Here is a 7326-nt window from a genome sequence, read left to right on the forward strand (position 1 = left end):
TATGAACCAGTCCTCGTGTCCATGCAAATATGGAAGCAATATTGTTTGTACTGGTACAAAAACCTTTAGTATTTGGAAACAATCAGCGCCATTGTTGCCACCGTAAACATTCCTTGAAGAATTGTGAACATTAACAAGCGATTTTGATCCCCGAGCAATCCACTTAGACGCCACCACATGTTTGCTTTATGGGATTTTTTAGAAAGTTCCCTATGAAAAAGTATGGTCAATAACAGTCAAATACAACTAATGCAGCCGCAATCACGATTGAATGCCACTTTTTAAAACTTTAGTATATTTGGCAAAACCGAATGAGACGAAACAACTTGTTACTTGTAGGAAGTCATGTGAAGTAGTACCTATAATACATTTGAAGTTGTTTTACAATATTTTCAATTATTTTCACCTTCAATTATAATTTGCAAAATATATTTCCCTAACCTTCCTCTTGATGTTGTTTTACAATATTTCTAATACATTTGAAATAATCTCTTTCTATAATCTCCATATTAATCTATTGCTTTTGTTTGGAAAGTATCAAAAAAAGCTTAAGATATACTTTTCCATATTAGTACAATCACTAACAAGAACAAGAAAATAATAATATACGATAAGTAACTATCGTCCAAGAACATCAATAGGAATTGACGAGGCTATAACAACTTTGCTGTAAATTTGTTACCTGTGATAAAATGATTTTTGTACTTTGAAGTAAGTTCTCAAAAAAATCGCACATTAAACAAGCCACAAGCACCAATCAAAACTATTGTAGACTATAATACCACATCAATGAGGAATGTTTGAATGTAACTATTGCAAGAACAATGTGTGCTTGTTCCAACATCATTTCAACTACTTTAAATATCCCAACAAGCCTTGGAAAATGTTGTGTATCTTGTAAATTAAACAATTTTTTCAACATTTCAGGGAGTGATACAAAAAGATGAAAAGTTTCTTACTCCTAACCTAGATTGCCAAATACGCAGTATGCGAATTTTGTAGAAATTTTCAAAGACATTCTGAAGGAGAAATACTAGTTTCCAAAGAGATGCATAGAAGCCAAAATATAGTATAGAAGATTTCACACCCTATTAACTAAGACTTATGGAGATTGAAACATAATACATAATAAAACTAAAATTATATCATATTAAGATTTTTGACCCTTCATAATAAGTACCATCAACATGTTAAAACAAGGTAACCTGCTTCTAAGAGAAGAAATCATGGTTGAAGGCTTTAGAGTAAGTAATAAATAAATTAACTCCATGTATTTAGGTGAAGAATAACATGCTTGTTCCTACACCATCAAACAACAACACTAAAACATGTAAGAAAAGAAAATAAAACAAAAAAAGAAAACTTGCTTAGTAAATCTTTCCTGTAGTTATGATATTATCACAGGTCAACATGAGGACACAGTTAATCAGAACATATTGCCACGGTAGACAAGGCTTGCCTCAGTTGTGCAACTTCAGCAAAGCAACTTTACCTAGAAAATTAACTAGATAACCAATCAAAATAAAAAAGATTCCACTAGGACTATCAATGTAACTCAAATTGAAATTGAAACCTGGAAATTGAAATACCTTCAAATTGAATTTGAAACTTGAAAATGTAGTTAGTTGTAAATCAAAATCGAAACTGATATTGAAATTGAAAGAGAAACTTGGAAATGTAGTATGCATCTAAACCAAAATCAAAATCAAAATCAAAAATGAAACTTGGAAATGTAGTGAAAAACAAATCGAAATTGAAATTGAAAATTTAATGGGCTAAAAATCGAAAATCAAAATCAAAATAAGGGTGATATGTGATAGAAGACTTAGGTTTTGCAATTATGAGATTTGAGATAACAAGAACTATCTAGTCAAGGTTTCCAATTATAGGGAAGGAAGTCCTTTGACACCTAAATTAATTCAGTCAATGAATCCAAAGTATCGATTGGTTCTATGGAAGAGAGAGTTTCATCTAAAGTCGAGCATCGATCTCCTCTTGCAAAAGCTCGAGAACTCTTGCATACGACATACTTTTCAAATTAAGAGGAAATGGATTACAATTCATATTTAGGGGAAAAGTAAAGGGTGTCAAGCACCAAGGGAAATGAAAAATTTATGGAAAAATACTTAAAAAATGGTTGCGAGGGAGGTTACAGAAGCATCACTAGAATTTGAGTGTTAGTGGTGTGAGGGAAGTTACAAAACTGTCGTGGGTTTACTTTTTAAATAAGATTCTCTATTTTTGTAAAAATTAGTTGAGGAGAATGTTAATTATCATCGTGGCACCCGTTACATATGATAAATAAGGGCAATTTTTATGTAACCATCACAACCCAAGTGTCACAAATCAACAAAATCCCTGTAGTGTCTTACTGAGAGGAATCGTAAAGCTAAACACTACCATCATTTAATTGATAAAGTCAAACAAAGACTATACCTTTGGAGGGCCAACCAATTATTTATGGCTGGAAAGATTACCCTTACCAAATCCGTTCTTGGATAACTGTTGGGTTGAAACAGGTATAACCCATCACAACTATATTATCAATAGTTTGAATATTCATCTTTCTCTTGCTGTTTATGATCTTGTGAACGATAAAAGAGATTGGGACTAATGTAGATCAAGGTTAATGTCCCTTTCGGACATTCTTGAGAAAATTGTGTGTATTCAACCCTTGAGGAAAGATTTGGGGTCAGATGCTTGCGTTTGGGGTAGAACCAACAATGACACCTTCACCACCAAAACTGCTTATGAAGCTCTCACTGATATTGATAGTAATAATCAACATGATAGGTGACCATTTATGCAATTACTACAGAGGAAAAGTTAAATCCATAACCTAGTCCTTAAGAGATTGTAGCTCTATAAGGCATATTTGTCTTAATCTTGCGAATAAAGCCTACAAGACTGTCTTTTTCAATACCAACGTGCATGATTGGATTCACCTTAACATGACCCCAACCTCAATAGGAACCCTGACTTGCAGTGGCAGGAAATATGGGCCACTTCTTCCCACTGCATCTGACTGTGGTGTAACAAGTGATACTTCAATGATCAATTCATCATGCCTTCTTATCCCGTTTCAAATGTATGGAAGTTGTTGCACCAGTATAAGCTTTGCGATGCGTTGACTCAAAATAACATCAAAAGCCAACTATGGTGATCTGCATTAAATGGGATCCTCCCGATCTGGGTTGGCTTACGTTTAATACATATATGGTTGTTGGGAAAAACGCGTTAGCTAGCTGCGTGTGTGTGTGAGGGGGGGGGGGGGAGTGAGAAAGAACAATGGTAACTGAATCAATGGCTTCTCCAAAGGGCTGGGCATAACCAATATTTTGTAAGCTGAGATTTGAGGTATTTTCATTGGCCTGGATATGATCAAGAGTTAAACCAACATGAATTTATGTGTCAAAACAGATTGCAAGGAAGCTATTGAAGCCATCAATATAGGTAATAATTTAGATGGTATTTGTGGCAATCTTGTGAGATTGATTAAGAAATAATCATGAAGCTTCAAGGAAATCACCATCGTGAACATCCTGCGTGAAGACAATTATTTGTCGGTAGATTGGCTAGAATTGGCGACAATTATAGCATGAATATTTATTTGTATGATAAATGCCTCATAGAGACCCTGAAAGAGTTTAGAGATGATTTGGATGGTGTTTCCAAAAAGAAAATTTTACCTCATACCCCATAAATTATACCTATACCCCTATGTTATAACTTTTTGGACCAAAATGCCCCCATATAAATAGGTTATATTTATGAAAATTTCCTTTTTTACTTCACTTTCGCTTCAAGACTTCCGGAACATCACTTTTGCCGTTGTAAACTGGAACTCATAGAGTAAGTCTTCCGGTTCACAATAAACAGACATGAACTCTTAGTAAAAGACTTCCGGTTCGCTCTATATTTGAAATGTTGAACCAAAAATCTTGTTGAAAGACTTCCGATTTTCAAACTGTTTACCGGAACTCTTCTTAAAAGCTTTCGGTTTTCATGTAATTCATCGAAAGTCTTATTAAAAGTATTCAGGTGTTCAAACTTTAATTTTTTCACACCAGAACTCTTTTTAGAAGTGTTCCAATGCATTTTTTTTTTTAAATTTTTTTTATAATGGTTCGAAGACGAGGTGCCGACGGTAGGATTCAAGATCGTAGTTTAGGACGGGGCACATCTACATCCGCAACAGAGCCGATTGGCTTTCCAAGAGGGTCGTACGATACGTCTCTTTTGGTAAAGTACGGGCGTCATGTTGCTCTACATTTATGGTTCGGTGAGGTAAATAAACGACGTATATTTGTTATTGAATAATATTTGAATATTTTATATTGTGTTTTATAATATGTGTTTTAATTGTTTTCAGGAGAGAGGCCCGGAGAAAGAGTTAAAGGTTGCTGGACACAGGCTTAAGCTGACATCGAAGGTTCCAGAAGCTCTTCCATAATAGATGGAAAGTTGGGTTTCTAGGTCTGGGTTATCTTCACTTTTTGGAGAACCAATTTGACGAAGATAAACACAAACCTGGTATCCGTATTTGTGAAGAGATGGCATCTAGAGACATCTTCATTTCATATGTCGTTTGGTGAGTCTCTTGTCTACTTCACTTGCCCATCAGGGTGTGTTATGGATCCCTCAAGATGTCATTAAAGAGGTTGTTATTGAACTTGTTGTTGACTACTTAGGAGTGTCACATAGTGAGGCACATGTACATGTTCGTAGCTACATGGGTTCTTACTATAAATTGGAGTGGTTATACGATTTATTCATACATCATAAAGTTGCTTCTAGCTGGGCATATGCGACTATAGCGTATTTGTTGATGTTGGTGGGTTCCACAGTTTTTGCCGACAAGACCTTTACGCTTGTCGAGGCACGGTACCTCTTACTATTTACAGATTTAGAGAGATGTTTAGGATACAGTTAGGGAGCAGTTGCATTGGTTACCCTTTACAGATACCTCGGAGATGCTTCCATGTTCAGTTGCAAGCAGCTCGATGGATATCCTACTCTCTTATAGGTATTTAATTTAATTTTGTTATTATATGTTAATTAATTTTATAAAGTATGCTAATTTAATTTATTTTGTTTATTATGTTTTTATATTATAACAGTGCTGAATTCACGAGTACTTTCCAACAGTTGGAAAAAGATGAGAGAATTGGAAACCAGTTGATAATATTGTAACAGTGTTGGATTCACGAGTACTTTCCAACAGTTGGATTCATGAGTACTTTCCATAATTACCACCTGATACAACAATAACTACATCTTCAAGGTATGACCTAATATGATTAGGAAATTGAAAAGTGAAATGTTTTTTTTTATTGTGGTTGCTTCTTTGATAATTTCAACTTCTTCGAAGCCTGTGATGGTTGAGATTGCCTCTGTGAAGATTGAGATGCTTGATCAACATACTCATGATACAAATGGTCCCTATAAACATCATATCCTACTATTTTTTTTCCTTTCTTCTTCACTCCTTCTTTGTTTTTTAATTTCTCAGGTGGTGGACACAATAAAGTCATTATGGGGTAGGCAAGTTCACAAACCCTACTTTTTAATGTCCTTTTCCCAATAACATCTAATGATCTAAACCATTTCCATAATTCATCTATTGTGTAACTCATATCCATCTCTGATCCATCATCTGCATCTACCTCTAACTCAACTTCCATAGTTAATTTCCTCAAATGAACATGAACATCATCTATAGGTATCGGTATACCACCAAGTGTGTATCTTCCTAACTCACAAGCATAAGGTAACCCATAAGATGTTTTAAGAGTACAACCATATATTTTCCTGTTAGTTCCAACATAATCAACTCTCAATAACTCTTCAACAATACGTCTCAAAGCAGCTCGAGACACTGAACCACGCAGATTACCATAAAATGGACTTATAGGCACGTGCTCAACTTCGTAATTTTTTGTTGAAAAGAAGCTCTAATGTTGCCCAGTTGTAACCTCAAGTTGTTATTCATACCTTCCCAATATTTGACCATGTCACCTATACGGTTTCCCAACATCTACTTTAACTTCCAATGGGTAGATTCAACCCTAAAAATAATACATATTGAAAATATTAAAAATATCACATATAAAAAAATATAACACATGCCGATTAGTCGTCTTGTTACCCAAATTTAGCACTCAATTAATCCATGCTCCAACAAATCTCTGTCTATGTGGAGTCAACCATGTGTCTTTCACATGATTAATAAATCCACTAAAATCAACACATGCCTGCTCAAGTTGATACAACCGTTGATCATACTCAACCTCATCGCTAGCCCAAACAACTTCCATCCATAATGTGTCGATCGTCTTTTGCATGTCATTCACTACATATCGCTCACATTTTTCACCAACATTTTTGTTAATGTGAAATCTACATAGCAAATTAATCGACCTAGGAAACACAATTTCAATTGCTTTCATCAAAGCAAGATCTCTATCTGTCAAAATCACTTGTAGACACAAATCTTTCTTCACAAACAATTCTTTAAGTTTCTCCAATACCTAACAAAAATTCTCTGTCTGCTCAGACTCCATATATGCAAATGCGACAGCAAAAATCAACTCGGTTGATGTCATGCTAACAATTTCAAACAAAGATTGTCTATATTTGTTTGTCTTGTAGGGGCTGTCCATAACTAACACAAAAGTAAAAATATTCAACAACTTAATTGAATCGGGATGGACCCAAAATATCTCTCTCACAACTTTCGAGTCATCCCTTTTCTACTCCAATACACATAACCTGCATCCTCAATAAGCTTAAACAAATGTTGTATCTCACTTTTATGACCTCTTATCTCTTTTTCTATCATACTCTTATGCTTGTATATTTGCATGATCCGAGTGACATTTTCTGGATCTCGGTTTTGCAAGGAAAACAATATGTGTCTAGGTGGTACATGTCTCTTTGTCAAATCAAGGACATGCAGTTTCTCATCTGTGGTCAACCTACCAACAAAGGAATGAACTTCTAATCTATCAGGTAAACCATGGTTATGAATCCCATATTTTACATCAATCTTCCAACCAGACCCATCTTTCGCCGGAGTCAACCTGATTTTAAATGGACATCCACATTTTTTGGATGCACTTTGGGTTCCACTATCACTATCCTTGTATTTTCCACCTTTATCACAACCAAATACTAATTTGTTACTTCTCCCTCTTTTGCATGTTTCAGTATCTGAACGAGTGATAATAATTGTTACTTTATTATGGATTCCAACCTCTTTAATCCACCTGATCACCTCTTCCCGTGTACCAAATCTTTGAGTAGTTAAAAAAGCACAAGAAGTAT

This window comes from Lathyrus oleraceus, chromosome 3, assembly GCF_024323335.1.
Source record: "Lathyrus oleraceus cultivar Zhongwan6 chromosome 3, CAAS_Psat_ZW6_1.0, whole genome shotgun sequence".
Taxonomy (NCBI): Eukaryota; Viridiplantae; Streptophyta; class Magnoliopsida; order Fabales; family Fabaceae; genus Lathyrus; species Lathyrus oleraceus.